This window comes from Sceloporus occidentalis, unplaced genomic scaffold (assembly GCF_023333645.1).
Source record: "Sceloporus occidentalis isolate IW3139 unplaced genomic scaffold, rSceOcc1.0.p SCAF_8, whole genome shotgun sequence".
Classification (NCBI taxonomy): domain Eukaryota; kingdom Metazoa; phylum Chordata; class Lepidosauria; order Squamata; family Phrynosomatidae; genus Sceloporus; species Sceloporus occidentalis.
In genome coordinates, this window is record NW_028316988.1 from 25,768,133 (window position 1) to 25,784,205 (window position 16,073).

General features: G+C 46.0%; 1 protein-coding gene across 1 annotated transcript in view; it reads right to left on the reverse strand.

The window, feature by feature from the left end:
- Window positions 1-16,073, reverse strand: part of LOC149308365 (protein unc-13 homolog A-like) — a 107,157-nt gene that overhangs the window by 83,707 nt on the left and 7,377 nt on the right. The window contains exons 3-4 of the mRNA XM_089535642.1: window positions 12,453-12,487; window positions 8,493-8,650 (exon numbers count right to left, since the gene is read on the reverse strand). The gene's annotated coding sequence lies outside the window, so the exon portion shown is untranslated. The remainder of the gene's footprint in view (window positions 1-8,492; window positions 8,651-12,452; window positions 12,488-16,073) is intronic.

Genomic DNA, 16,073 nt, shown 5'->3' on the forward strand with positions numbered 1-16,073 from the left:
GATCCTGTGAGTGTCCCATCAATGAAGCTGAATTATATTACTGGGATCTTCTGATAATACAAAATTAGGGGAAACTAGGGGACAATTCCACTTCATTCACAGGACGTTCATAGGATCAGCAAGATTGGATAAGAAAGCCTTTCACACGATCAAGTTCAATTGCACTTTCTGGAGCAATGTCTAAATAAGTGCGATTTTGTATGAAATTGCAATCACACAATAAGGGCTAAGCATGGGACAGGGACATCCTGTCCCTCGTGTGATAATGTTCTAAGACATAGAGCAATGGGTTCAAATTCCTGGAAAAGAGATTCCACCGAAACATTGAGAAGAACTTCTTGATGGTAAGAGCTATCTAACAGTGGAAAGGGCTGCCTTGGAGGGTGGTGGAGTCTCCTTCTTTGTGAGCTTTTAAACAAGAAGATGGATGACCATCTGTTGGGAGTGCTTTGTATTTTCATGCACAGCACATTAGGGTCGGTCTGGATGGCCCTTGGGGTCCCTTCCAACTATACGGTTCTAGAATAAGCAATCCTGTTAAAACCAGGACCAAGTTTAAACACTTCCAAAGCCTCCAAGGGCAAGTCCAGACTGATTGAAAAGTACAAAGGTCCTCTGCAGCTCTGCAGGAAAGCCTGATTTTTCAGTTCTCCTCCTAATTAATTAAAGCGGGATCCTTTACGGGGTACTTGCTGGGGCATCTCTCATGGCACCCTCTCCCCGGGGTGCTTTTTGGGGTTTCATTTTGGCCTGGCGTCACGTGGCCTCAGCCATCTGAGAGCTTCGCCCACCCAACAAGACGCCTCTCCTGCATCCTGAGATCTAAACAGACCAGCAATTAGAGCACACAAACCTTCCTCTCTCTCATAGCAAATTGTTTGCTTCTGTGGCACAACTGGGTGTTCTTTTCCCCCTTCTCTCTACTGCCTTTGAAGAAAACCAAGCAAGTCCCAAGAAACACCACCATCTTGACCCAAGGTTTCTTGATCAGCCGTCGAACCAAGGAGTTAGTACCTTGAAATGCCAATCCATTTCCTTCCCCTAGTGCAGTGAATCCCAAACTTTGGTCCTCTAGGATCTATGGACTTCAGCTCCCAGAAGCCCCAACCAGATTGGTCAACTGTCATGGATCACAACACCACCATAGCTCTCATTGGGATTCTTGGGCTCTAAAAATATTGGAGAGCTTTAGATGGGAGAGCTGCAAAATTGGGGATTTAGGATCCACACGTGGTCAGTAGCCTTGACTTTGTCCATTCGTACGCTAGGATGAGGACAACAACAATTTGTAGTTGTTGTTGTGTGCCTTTAGCGAACCTATCCTGGGGTTTTCTTGGCAAGTTTCTTCAAAGGGGGTTTGCCACTGCCATCCCCTGAGGCTGAGAGAGAGTAACTTGCCTAAAGGCACCCAGTGGATTTCCATGGCCAAGTGGGGATTCAAACCCTGATCTCTAGAGTTGTAGTACAACACTCAAACCACTAGACCATGCTGGCTCTATGCAGGAATACAGTGCTTCAAATAACCTGGACTTGAGCCATATAGTTACATTATAGACGTAACTTTCCAGGCTCTTTTGGGAAGGACTGGAACCTATAGGTGGAAATTGCAAGGAGGCATTAAAGGTGGGTCAATTTGAGCTAATCCACACTGCAGAAATAATGCAGTTTGACGCCACTTTAACTGCCATGGTTCAATGGAATTCTGAGATTTGTGGTTTGGTGAGCTATTTACCCTTCTCTATCAGAGAGGTCAGGTGCCACCATAAATTACAAATCCCAGGATTCCACAGCACTGCGCTGTAGTTGTTAAATGGCAAACCATGCTCTATCAGCATTGCAGATGCAGTAAGAACTGGGCAGCAGATCAGAGGTGGTTTGCCTTGGATGCGAGGTCCTTAGGAGGAGACACAACAATGGGGTTGGACTAGGTGACCTCCATTGTTGCTTCCGACTCCAAAATCTGGATGGAAGGAACAGGTTGCTGGAAAGCCTTTGCTGTGGGCACTCTTTTTGCTGCCTTCCCCACAACAGGAGATGCGCTCCACCAAACTTTTTCCCAAGCCAGCTGTTAGCAATTGAGGCTTAGAAGCACTGAGGTCATGAAAGGCCCTCATTTAATTTTCCAGAGCAAAGCTTGACTGTCTCCTTGCATTTGCTCTTTGGTGAGGAAGAGGGAAGACCTGGAACAGCTGAAGCTGAGATGCCTCCAGCTTCCTCTCCCCCTTTCTGGAGACTTGAACCCAAGACTGGATGCTTTCCAAAGTGGTTCAAACAGCACCAATCATTTGGGGATCCCCTGCATTCTGGTTCCTGCTAGAAAGGCCAAGGTAGCTCCATCTATCCTTAAAGGCAGAGCTTGGAGAAGTTATTCTTTTTTGGGGTCTGCAACCCACCAACCAGAGCTGTGCATTCCTTCTACCAATGATGCCCAAATGTTGATCCCCAGGTGATTTGGACTCCAGCTCCCAGTAACCACAGTCAGCTTGGCCAACAGTCAGGAATTATGGGAGTTGCAGTACAAAACATCTGGAGGACCAAGGTTTGGGAACCATGCCTTAGAGCAAGTACACTCTGCCAACATCAGCTGCTCAGTATTGCTGGACCACGCAAGGTGGTCTATTTCAACCCTGCCCAATAGAGCCTAAAATAACAATACTACTACTAATAATAAATCAAGGGGTTTGGATGGATGACTTTCAAGGGTACCTTTCAATGAACAACCCCACTGGAGAACGTGAGACACTTATCATTCTACCATATTCCTCCACCTCCTGAAACAGAGACTTAGCAAAACACCTGCAAGGCTCCTTTATATAAGGTAGGGCCACCTATGGCTCCTCCCTTTTACTGTCACCTGATGTATCCTGCTCTTTTTTCCTTTTAAAAGAACCCTTTCTTTATTTTTCTTCATCCTCACAAAATTTGAGCCCCAAAGAGTCCAATGAAAAAAAATCTTAGGATGCATCTACGACATAGAAATAATAATGCCATTAGACGCCACTTGAATTGCCATGGCTCCATCTTACAGGAACCTGGGATTTGGGGAAGCACCACCACCCCTGGGCAGAGGAGGCTCAAGACCTTGTAAAAACTACAAATCCCAGGATTCATAGGATGGAGCTCCAGTACTTAAAATGGTGTCAAGCTGCATTATTTCTACAGTGTAGATGCACCTCCATCCATCTCCATCTATCTATCCATATAGATCCATAGTTTGGGTTTATGACCACCAGGTGGCAGTATAGGAACACAAGTCTGCATTTTGAAAAGCTAAACAATTACAATGGCTGTCCTTTGAATACCTGTTTGGCAATGGGAAATGCTGGACTTAGCAAACTTTAGAGCTGGATATGTGCTTTAATTCTATATTCCTGCATGCCAAGGGGTTGGACTGGATGGCCCTTGTAGTGTCTTCTATCTCTATGAATATTGGGACCCCAGCTGCCACTTGGATTTGGTGGGATTTAATCCGATTTTAGTTCTGCAGAGGTGTTGCTCTCTGTCTTCCGAAGATGGCCCTCGAATTCCCTATATCTGCTGTTTGTTGGGCAGTGGGGATGATGTAGGATTTGAAACCTGACCGCTAGTGTCTAGTAGTTTCAGTGTTGGATTATGACTCTCCTCTGGGCATGTCACACTCTCTCAGCCTCAGAGGATGGCAAAGGCAAATCCCCTCTGAACAAACCTTGCCAAGAAAACCCCAGGTTAGGGTCGCCATAAATTGAAAATGACTTGATGGCACACAACAATAAGAACAACAAAGAACAGAAAGTTGTGAGATGGTTACAAAAGCACCGGTCATGTCTGAGTTTGGAAACTTAAAGCAAAAGGATTGTGCTGCAAAGACAGTGAGGCTGTCTCTGTGCCTCCCTTGACAAACCACAAATCCTGAAATCCCACAGCCTGGTGCCATGACTGTGAAAGCTGTGACAAACTGCATTACTTCTTAGGGTGGCAGCCACCTCAAAGGTGGTTTTGCCAATTCCTTCCTCTGAAATAGATATACGGTGCCTGTTATTTGTTAGCGGTTTCTCATCCAAGTACAGATCTGATCCCGAAAACATGCAGGGGGGAGCTGTGTTGGCCATTTAGTAAATTCAAACAAAACCCCACCAAACGGTGATACCTTTATTGGTCAACCAAAATGCACAATATACTTGTTGCAAGCTTTCAAAGCTCCACTGGCTTCTCCATCAGGCAAGATGTTACATACCGAACAGGAGAAAAAATGAAGATGTTAGTAAGATGTCTGCTTTTTGTTGTTTCTGTCCTTACTTAAGGCAGTATGGGGAGGTCTTTAGCTTCCAAGATCAGATTGAGATCTGGTAGCAGAGACAGGGCCAGGTTTGCCTCAGAGTCACTGTAAACCAGAAGAGGGAAGGAAAGGAGACTCTCCACCAGGAGAGGTCAGTCCTGAGTTAGTTAATGTTGAATGGAGGAGGGAAGAGAGATGGACATGGGCCAAAAAAATGTTAGCTGGATCTAGGAGGGTTTGGAATGTGACTTTGTGGTGTGTTGTGTGTGTGTGTGTTTTTGATCAGGACTGCGGCCTAAACTTTCATTCGGAGGAAGTGACCTTTTCCTGACTTAATGGGAGCCAAAAATCAAGTGAAGGAAAAGAGTAGAGGAAAGGGGGCATATGTCCTATTTGTGTGTGGGGGGGGGGCGTTTCGGGGCTCTGTGGTCATGTTCTAGAAGAGTTTATTCCTCACATTTCGCCAGCCACAGATGCCAGCGCAACGTCAGGATACTCTTCTAGAACATGGCCACAGAGCCCCGAAAAACCCCACAAAAAGCTATGGATGCCAGCCATGAAAGGCTTCGACTTCACATACATCCTATTTCTTTGCAAGAAGACCTAGGTTGTGTCTGTACTGCAGAAATAATCCACTTCAACGCTGCTTTCACTGCCATGGCTCCATGCCATGGAATCCTGGGATTTGCAGTTTGGTGAGATACTCTTTTCCCTTCTGGGTCAGAGATCTCTGGTACACAAATACACCTAACAGGACCTGCCACCATTTGTGCATCAGAGGTCTCCGGTGGTTCAGTTTCTCACTGCAGAAATAATCCAGTTTGACACCACTTTAATTACCATGGCTCCATGTTATCAATTCCTGGGGTTTGTCGTTTGTTGTGGCACCGGAGTTCTCTGAGAGAGAACTTTAAATACCACACAAAAAAACTGCATGCCGCTTGATTCTGTTGCATTGAGCCGTGATGGTTAAAGCGGTGTCAAAGCTGCATTAATTCTGCAGTGCAGATGCACTTTAAATCATATTATATTTGGACCCCAGCTGAGGTAGTGGGTCTGAAGCAGGCCTCCCATGTGAACTGGAGTTGGGAAAGGAAAGTTGGGAGATCAAACTTGACATTGCAGGGCTCGGTCGAATGCACAGGAATGCTTCCCTCCGCCTTTTCCCTCCCCTCTCGCCCCGCCTTCGTATCCTGTGCCACCGGGCACAGACTCCGAAAACTGGCTCAGGTTCAACTTCCTGATGTAGAAGGCAACGAACCCTGGAGTGCGACTAGGCCCAGCCTTGCCGGGTGGTTGCAAAGCTCCTACAAGTTTCCAACGCCTCTCCCTCTTTTCCGAAATTGCCAGAAGATAGCTAGTGATCCAAAGGCAACTGGAGGGGAGCTTTGCCCCTTCCTTTCCACACCTTATGTCTACAGAAGTCATAGAAGCATAGAGTTGGAAGAGACCCCAAAGATCATCCTGTGCAACCCCATTCTGCCATGCAGGAATACATAATCCAAGCACTCCCATCCAGCCTCTGTTTAAAAACCTCCAAAGAAGGAGACTCCAAGGGAGTGTGTTCCACTATCAAACAGCGCTGACCACCAGGAAGTTCTTCCTAATATTGTTTCCTGTAAAAGCTCTGGCAGATTGATGTGCTGACGGAAACAGGGCCCGCTACCAGCTAGATGTTGTGTGTGCATACCCTACAACTCTCCCAATTTCGTAGGGACACTCCTGATTAATCCTCTGCCATCCCACTTTTTCAGCAGCTTTTAAAATGTCCCGGGTTCTCTCTCCTCCTTCCACTTTCCTCCTTTATCCTCAGGTAACTTCCATTGCTGCAAACTCAGTTCAAAGTGCAAAAGTAGCTCCTTCCTGCAAAAGTAGCTCCTGCCAAATTTCGATTTGGTAGGACTGTCCTGGTTCATCCTCTGCCTTCCCACTATTTCAGCTGCTTTTCAAATGTCTCGGTTTCCCTCTCCTCCTCCACTTTCCCTCCCTTGTCCTCAGCTTACTTCCATTGCTGCAAACTGGGTTCATAGCTTTCAACTGGGAGCTGAAGTCCCCGGCATCCCAGTATTTGGGAACGACCGTTCTCCCATTCTTTCCCACTGGTTCTGTCTGAAACGGAAACTGCGTTCAGTTCTGGGTGTCTCGCTTTCAGAAGGAGACAAGTTGGAACGGGTTCAGGGAAGGGCAACAAGGATGAGAAGAGGTATGGAGAACAAAACCTAGGAGGAAACGTTGAGGGAATTGGGAATGTTCAGCCAGGGAAAGATAAGATTGAGAGGGACAGGACTCACGGGCCATCAAGAGTGCTGAAGCAATAATGCAGTTTGGCACTGCTTTCAGTGCTGTAGTGCCATCCTATGAAATCTTTTGATTTGTCGTTTTACACGGCCTTCAGCCCTCTCTGCCAAAATGTACTGGTGCCTCACCAAACTACAAATTTAACTGCCATGGCTCCTTCCTATAGAATCCTGGGATTTGTAGCTTGATAAGACACCACCAGCACCCTTTTGCAGCCACCCCTTTTAGCACCAGATTTGGGCCGCAGTGGCCCCAATCTCACCTGTGATACAAAAAGGAGCCACACATAGCGGCTCCTTTCTGCGCCATGGAAAGGGCCCCATAGCCACTGGCGCTGTGGCTTTTCCATGCTCCTTTAGAGCTGCGCCATGTAGATGCAGGGCCAGAGGAGCACCATGATGCTGCCTGCCATGTGGTGTGGTGCACGGCATCATGTCAGCCTGGGGGCAGAGTTGGGTCATGCGTTGTGGGGACACCATTCCCTGACTCCACCCCCAGGCCAGCCTTAATGTCCGGTCTGTACAGCCTCTAAGCTACAGGCCTTGTAAAACTCTAAATCCTGGGATTCCATAATATGGAGCTACAGCACGTAAAGTGGTGTTGAACTGAATTATTTCTACAGTGTAGATGGACCCCAAGAGAGAAAGGGTAAGGCCCATTCTCTGCTGTCCCAGAGATCTAATGGTTTGACATTACAGGAAGGTAGACTTCAATTGAACATTAGAAGGAACGTCTTGAAGGTAAGAGCCATTCAGTTATGGTACCAATAGCTTTGATCAGTGATTCCCAAACTTTGGTCCTGCAGCTGTTCTGGACTTCAGCTCCCAGGATTCCTGACTTCTGGCCAAGCTGTTTAGCCAAACACCTGAAGGACCAAAGTTTGGGAATCACTGAGAGAGGTGGGGGTCTCCTTCTCTGGACATCTTCCAAAAGAGGCTGGACAGCTCCCTGCTTGGGATGCTTCCGGTGGTCCTCAAAACTTTGGTCCTCCAGATGATTTGGACTTCATCTCCTATAACTCCTGACTGTTGGCCAAGAAGCTGGAACTTCTGGGCACTGAAATCCAACTCGAATGGAGACCCAAAGCTTGGAGACCACTAGAAATGGAGGCCCTGTGTTAAGCAGACTTGATGACCTACACAGCCCCTTCCAAATCTACAGTTCTCTCTTTCAACCTTGTTTTAGTTTGCAGCTCAACAAAGTGGCTTTGAGTCTTCTGTCTGGGAGAAAAGCAGCCGGACTTGACTCCCAAAAGGAAAGGGAGGAGAGTTGGCCAGGATGGAAAGGGGGAATGTGTGCAGAGAAAGAGAGAGAGAGAGAGAGAGAGGGAAGTCCGCTGGTTTAATGACTGGCAGCTGTTGCCAAAGCCAACCCTTTAATCCGTGCAGAGTTTGAGAACAAGCTGTCCTGGCTGTGATTATATAAACCGCCTCTCCTCTGTTTGTTTAATTCACTGTTGCTTTAAAGGGGGGGGGGGGATTTTCTCTATTTTATTTTATTTTTTAAACCATCAGGCCAATGGCAGAGAGGGGAGTGTCGGAGGATATAGGGGGCAGGGAGAGGGAGTAGGGAGCAATGGTCAGACACCCCCAGCTTCCCTCCCTCCTTTGCTTTTGTCTACTTTCCTCCTTTCCTGTAATCTGCTCATGACCTCCAGTTGCAGGCTTGCACTTGGAGGGCTTTTCCACAGAAACCTTGACACAGTTCTGTGGCAATCCGCCTTCTACTCCACATGCAATAGAGGTGGATTGATAGTGTTTTTTGCAGGGAGAGCATCAGTTTCCCAGATTGCAACATTTCTTGCCGGGGGGGGGGGGTCAATGTGCAGGAAACACTCCTGAAAGGTGAACCCATCCAACCTCTGCTTCAAAGAAGGAGAGTCCGACACCCTCCAGTTTGGCAATTAACCCACTTTTAAAAATACTGTTTAAGTATTTACAGCCTGAGCCTCCTTTATCCAGCATTTGGAAATCCCAAATATTCCCAAACTTTGTCCATGGGTGGCTGAGGGAGTGACGCCTTTGCTTTCGGATGGTTCGGTGAATTTGAAATCATTAGACGATGGTACGGAGCAGGGCAACTTGCTACCTTGAGTCCCTATATTGGGAGAAAGGTGGGATATAAGTAAATTATCATCATATCATCATCATCATCATCTCAAAATGGTGGTCCCTGGGTCTAATCCCAGTCAGTGATATGATGACCGTAAATCCAAGTTGAACTGAAGGCAAATAAACACCACCACGACAAAGCATATCACTTCTCAGGGTGCATCTACACTGTAGAAATAATGCAGTTTGACACCACTTTAACTGCCACGGTTAAAAATACCTGGGATTTGTTGTTTGATGAGGCACTGGCACTCTTTGACAGAGAAGGCAAAAGACTTTGTGAAACTACAGATCCTAGGTTTCCAGAGGATGAAGCTAGAACACTTAAAGTGGAGTTAAACTGCATTATTTCTGCTGTGTAGATGCATTGTTTCCTCTTCTCCAAAGTAAACATACCCAGCTCCTTAAGTCATTCCTCATAGGGTTTGCTTTCCAGCTTGAGCAAAGACCAGACTTGACGTAAGATTTGGAACAACATCTGAGTTTACTGCAGCCAGTGCTTGCCAACTCCCTCCCTTTGGCTCGGCTCCTGTGCATTTGACAGGCTGGTGGCATGGCTGAAAGGAAGCTTATACACTCACACTTGCTGTATCAAAAGACCATCACAACTGTGGAATTCTCCCTGGAGAAAGAAAGAGGGAGCAATGGAGGGAGGGAGAAAGGCCCTTAAAGTGCACAGAAGCAACATCAGTTTTAAAAGTTGGACACTTGAGTTTTGCTCTGCATTGCTTTGAGTCGAATAAGAGGCAGGCTGACAGACAAAGCTGGGTGGAGTGACTAAGAATGCTGGTTGTGATCATAATCGCAGAATGCAGTGTTGTTTTTCTCACTTGAACGCTACTGGTCTTTCATTGATATTTTCTCCTTTCACCCAATGGGATTTATTTTTTAATCTGGTTTAACGGTTGTGATTGGATTTTTATTTTATTTTTGGCAAGGCTGTTCAGACCTCCCCAGCAAAGTCACTCAGAGCGGTGCATACACAAATGCAATACTGATGGTGATAATGGGACGTTATCAGTTCAGCAGTAAAACAATGGGCTCAGTGTGCAGATTGTAACACATGAACGCAATTGCGCAGCGCTTTGAAGTAGGGGGGCGTTTCTGGTGTGTGTGGTAGCCAAGTGCTTTTCTTATCATTCCCAACAGTATTCTCCTGGTATTCAGACATCCTGACATGTCCCAAAGAACACTTCTGCAAAGAGATGCCCATGGTTTATACCCTCCAAGTGTCCCAGTTTGGCAGGGAAAATCTCATGAATCCTCTGCCATCCCACTTTCCCAGCTGCTTTTAAAAAATCCCAGTTTCTCTCTCTTCCTCCCACTTTCCCCCTTTTGCCCTCAACTTACCTCCATTGCTACAAACTGAATTGGGAGTGCAAAGGTTGTTCCTTCCAACTATTTTGATTTGGCAGGAACAGTCTGGGTTAATACTCTGCCTTCCCACTTTTTCAACTGCTTTTAAAATGTCCTGGTTTCCCTCTCCTCCTCCTACCTTCCCCCTTTGTCCTCCAGTTGCTGATCTAACACAAAGTTATCATTTTTATAGTTTTATAGTTTTTATATACACTTGTCCCTCCCTATTCTCTAGGGTTAGGGGCACAAGACCCCCATGAATATGGAAAAACTGCAGATAACAAAAACACCACATTTTTACCTGAGAGGACACCTCTCTAGGAATCTCTAGGTCCTTCAGTGCAACTCTGTGGTCAACGTCAGACAGACACGGACCATAGAGTTGCGCTGGAGGAGCTACAAATGCCTACTAGAGTATTATCTCCAATAATCTCTAGGTCTTTCAGTGCAACTTTTAGTTAAAGCTGACCATAGAGTTGCACTGGAGGACCTAGATATTCCTAGAGGGAACATATTAATCAAATCCATGAATAATCAGATCCACAAATATCAAAGCTGCAAATATGGAGGGATGAGTGTATTTTTATGGCAAGATTTTTTTTGGAGGAAGAGCCTGTCATTGCTTTCCTCTTTGGCCAAGGGAATAATCTATGCCCAAAGTTCCTCAGTTGGCTGAGCAGGGATTTGAACCCTGGTCTTCTAGAGTCCTAATCTAACATCCAAACATTTACACCCGTGAGTGCTTGGGCCCAAAATATAGGTATCCTGGCTTGACAGTATTGCCCAGCCCTTTACTAAATGCTCCTCAGGATTATTGGAACAGCTTTTTCTATAGCATGAAGCACCTTCGTATGGCAGGCTTGTTTTCTGCAGATACTAGGACCAGGAGCAATGGATTCAAGCTGCAGGAGAAGAGATTCCACCTAAACATTTGGAAGAACTTCCCGGTGGTAAGAGCTGTTCAACAGTGGAAGATGATGCCTATATTTTTTTGGATGTTTTTAAGTCAATTGTACAACCCATTTCACTCCATTTCCATCCAAAAGGAAGCAGAACAGAGCAGCCTACAATGCAAAATTTTCCCAGAAAGGGAGAAGGGTGCTGGGGAGAGGCGCTTGCCAGCATCTGCCTTAGCATGCCTTTCTCTGCGTTTATCTCTACATGTGGAATAGCTTACTCAGATTCCAAGGAAAGCATGTTTGGTGATTTACGGTGCCCTTGGCGTGTTTTGCTGAACCGTGCCAGGCTCCGATCAGGGATGGGGAAAGTGAAGCCTATGGGTTGCATCTGGCGCCTACTCCCTCTTTGCTGGACCTCCAGGAGACCCCCAAAAACCTCTTCAGTGACACCTCTCTAAAAAATTTTTCCAAATGGGCCATACAGTTGACTTCAAAACACCCCCCCCCCAAAAAAAAAAAAATACAGTTGGCCCTCTATATTTGCAGCTTTGACTTTTGCGGATGTGATTCTTTGTGATTAATATGTTCTCTCTAGGAATCTCTAGGTCCTCCTGTGCAACCCTGACATAAGTTGACCATAGAGTTGTGCTGGAGGACCTAGAAGTTCCTAGAGAAAACATTTCTCTAGGCATTTGTAGGTCCTCCAACAAGATTCTATGATCAACCTCTGGCAGATGTTGACCATAGAGTTGCACTGGAGGACCTGGAGATTCCTAGTGAGAACACTTCTGTGGGCGTTTGTAGGTCCTGCCGCAAGATTCTATGACAGCGGTTCTCAACCTGTGGGTTGTGACCCCTTTGGGTCTTGAATGACCCTTTCACAGGAGTCATCTAAGACCTTGGAACCAAGACACCGCTCCTCTATGGTTGGGGGTCATCACAGGAACTGTATTAAAGGGTCGTGGCATTAGGAAGGTTGAGAACCACTACTCTATGATCAACCTCTGGCAGATGTTGACCATAGAGCTGCACTGGAGGACCTGGAGATTCCTAGAGAGCTGAAAAGAATAGTGTGTTTTCTTCCACATTCCTGGGGGTTCCTCACCCATAGCCTCAATGAAAGTGAAAGGACCACTGTACAGGCCGCATCTTCCACTGTCAAACAGCTCTTCTCATCAGGAAGTTCTTCCTAATGTTGAAGTGCAACATTTTCCTGTCACTTGAATACATTGCTCTTGGTCCTAGACTCTGCAGAAAACAAGCCCACTCCATCCTCAACATGTCACCCCTTCCAATACTTAACCATGGCTATCATGGCCACTCTTAACCTTATCTTCCCCAGACTAAACATCCCCAGATCCCTAATCTGCTTCTCATAGGGCTTGGTAGTTTCCAGACCTTTTGCCATTTTGGTCACCTCCCTCTGCTCCCTTTCCAGCTGGTTTTACCTTGAGTTTAAAACAGAACTCGGGTTTACTTGCATTTTAGTTTTTGTATTAATACTTACTGTGCTTTTAAATAACTATAACCCACCTTGATTTGGACTTTTCCAGAGAAGAAATGATGCGCTAGAAAAGACAAGGGTGCTTGGTAAGGGAGAAGGCTGTAAGAAAAGGGGAAGGTGACATTATAGGTGGATAGACACCCTTAAGGAAGTCATGACCCTGAAGCCTCCTCTTTGAAAGAGGAGCAACCTTGACACCACTCTGTGTTCCCGAAAGTAAAAAGGTGTCAGTTTTGTCCACTTTCTGTTTGCTTTATTTTCCCGTTATTGCTGTTTGGAAGAAACGCCGTCTGAAAAACTTCCCACATTTACGGGGTTTTTCTGCTTTTAAATCCCATTTCTGAGTGGGATTCGTCTAGTGTGATAAGATCCTATGAGAGATACAGAGTCAAGTATTAATAAAGCTAGAAGCCAAGATGACTAAGCTGAGGCGGTGTACTTTGGACATAGGAGGTGACACGACTCATTATCAAAGACAAGAATGTTCGGTTAGATAAAAGTCAATAGGAAAATAATGCATTTGCAGGTGGATCAACACGGGCTGCTGCCACATTGCAGAAGCACTTTGACACCACTGTAACTGCCATGACTCAATGCTATGGCACTCTAGGATTTGTAGTTTTGTGAGATCTTTAGCGTTCCCTGGTACAGCACCATAACAAACTCCAAATCCCAGGATCCCATAGGATGGAGCCATGGCAGCTAAACTAGTGTCAAACTCCATTCATTCTGCAGTATGACAGCAGCCGCCCTCAAGGAAACCAAAGCCCTGCATTTGCAAAACCTGGGGCTATTGATAACAAGGTGACTTGAAGGTTTCTCAGGGTCACCAGAAGTCATCTTGATGGCAATTAACAACAAGAACAACTAAGGTCCAAATACACTGGAGAAATAATCCAGTTTCAGACCACTTTAACTGCCCAGGCTCAATGCTAGGGAATTCTGGGAATGTTTAACTTTCTCTGTGTTAGGGACCTCTGGTGTCACAATCAACTACAGTTCCCAAGTTTTGCTAGCACTGAGCCAGGGCAGTAAAAGCAGTCTCAAACTGGATTATTTCAGCAGTGTATCCTGGACCTAAGCTGCCTTGAATCCCACGCTGGGAAAAAAGTGGGATATAAATTTAATAAATAATAAAGATGAATAAATACGATGGGCTACTACGATGATGGGACTCGCTCTTCAAAGCCAATGCAGGATCTCAGGCCTAAACACAAGCATAAGAGCAGCAGCAACAAAGAACAGCAGCCTCTTCATCGCCGGAGCTATGGCCGGCTTCCTTGGAAACCAGTCTGCAGCCTTTGCTAATGTCTCCCAGATTATCTCCTTAATCTTGTTACTCAACGAGATTATCCCCGGAGACAGGAGTGAGTGGATGGCTGAGTGGTTTTGGGGGGTTGTGTGTGGAGCAGCCAGGCAGCAAGACGGTTTAAGGTCACAAGAAGGAAAACAATAATAATAGATGGGGCCTGGAAAGAAGGGATGGAGCACTCGGCTTCCTCTCTGCATCCTCCTTCTCCCCTAGCTTCACCCAGAAATCTGCCCTTTCCTGTTTCCTGCCCACTTCATTTCAAAACAAGTTAACATGTTGAGTGGCCTCCATTTTAAGTGTGTGTGTGTGTAGGTATGGTTTAACTCAGTGATTCTCAAGCTTTGGTCCTCCAGGTGTTTTGGACTTCAGAAGCCCCAGCTAGCTTGGCCAACAGGAATTCTGGAAACTGAGATCCAAAACATCTGGAGGACCAAAATTTGGGAATCACCACAGAAAGAAACCATCTGTATGAATAAAAGGCCATCCATCCACTTTGTTTCTATTCCAGCCTTCCCTCACATTGGTCATTTCTTTTGCTCCACAAAGTTCGAATACAGTACCATGAGTCAGCCAAAGCTGCAGCAGTTTGCTTTTGCCTGAGCCTCCTGGGAAGGGCAAGGTTTCACCACGTTCCTCTCCTCTTGCTCATTGAATTATAGACTCATAGAGTTGGAAGAGACCCCAAGGGCCATCCAGTCCAACCCCATTCTGCCATGCAGGAACTCCCAATCAAAGCATCCCCAACAGATGGCCATCCAGCCTCTGTTTAAAGACCTCCAAAGAAGGAGACTCCACTACGCTCCGAGGAAGGAGTGTGTTCCACTGTCAAACAGCCCTTACCGTGGAAGTTCCTCCTAATGTTGAGGTGGAATCTCTTTTCCTCTAGCTTGCATCCATTGTTCCAGGTCCTAGTCTCTGGAGCAGCAGAAAACAAGCTTGCTCCCTCTCAATATGACATCCCTTCAAGTATTTAAATATCACCTCTTAACCTTCTCTTCTCCAGGCTAAACATCCCAAGCTCCCTAAGTCGTTCTTCACAGGGCATGATTTCCAGACTCTTCACCAGTTTGGACATGCTCCAGTTTCTCAACATCCTTTTTGAATTGTGGTGCCCAGAACTGGACGCATTATTATTCCAGGTGGGGCCTCACCAAAGTGGAACAGAGTGGCACTATTACTTCCCTTGATCTAGACATATACTTCTATTGATGCGGCCTAAAATCATATTGGTTTTTTAGCTGCCGCATCACACTGTTGACTCATTTTGACTCATTGAGACCAAACTCCTTTTGCACTTTGAACTCGATTTGCAGCCGTTGAAGGAAGCTAGGGTCAAAGGGGTAAAGTGGATGGAGAACAAAAGAAACTGGGACATTTTAAAATGCAGGTGAAAAGGCATGGGAGCTTTCAAAGACGTCTTGGCAGTGGGAAGGAAAATGGCTAATGCTATTTGTTCACTCCTCGGAGAAGAAAGTCAGCAAAGGATTGCATCTCTAAGTCCATTGCTCATCCTTTGCTTTGATGCTTTCTTCACATCACAGTGGCAGAGTCTATTGTTCATCCCTCCCTTCTCCTCCAGGTTGCTGCCCTTTCCATGGGTGTGTTGGCTTCCTCATAGACCTGCAACCTTTTTTCCCTTTTCTGGGGAGTTAGTGGTGACTCAACCCAAGCATTGCTGATTCAGCATTGCAGCCTCTGGGATCCTAAGTCAAGAGGAATAGGCCTGGGCAGGTAGAAGCGACTTCCTTCCTTCCTTCCTTAAGAATATTCCCCTGGGAACAATCATGATATTTTCATAGAGCCACAATCCTGTTGCTAAGCTTCCCAAACACAGACATAATGCGTCTTTGGACACTATCCACAAACTGGTTCTTTTCGGCCCTTTGTTCAGAATGGGTCCAATGTTTTGGTTTGGAAGGGATAGTCTCAATTAATCCTCTGCTTTCCCACCTTTTCCAGTTCCTTTTAAAATGTCTCAGTTTTTCTTTCTTCCGCTTGCTTTCCGCTTTTGTTCTCAGCTTCCTTCAATGGCTGTAAACTTGGGCCTCATTCCCATTACCTTTTAAACCAGCTCGCAATTAGGTTTGAAACAGTTCTCCAGAAGTAAGGGGATTATTAAACATGCATGAAGAGAGTAAGCATAAAAGCAAGCAAGCAAGCAAGCATCAGGCATGGAGGTGTGCATGCACAGGGGAGCAGCCTAACACAGCCCAGCACATCCAGCCATGCAGTACTTGAGGAACAAAAACCCCATTCAGTGCTTCCTCAATTACCAATAGCAGCCAGAAAAGGGAACAGAGCTTCCCCTGTGGAGGAGCATGCTATCTGAATGGCAAAA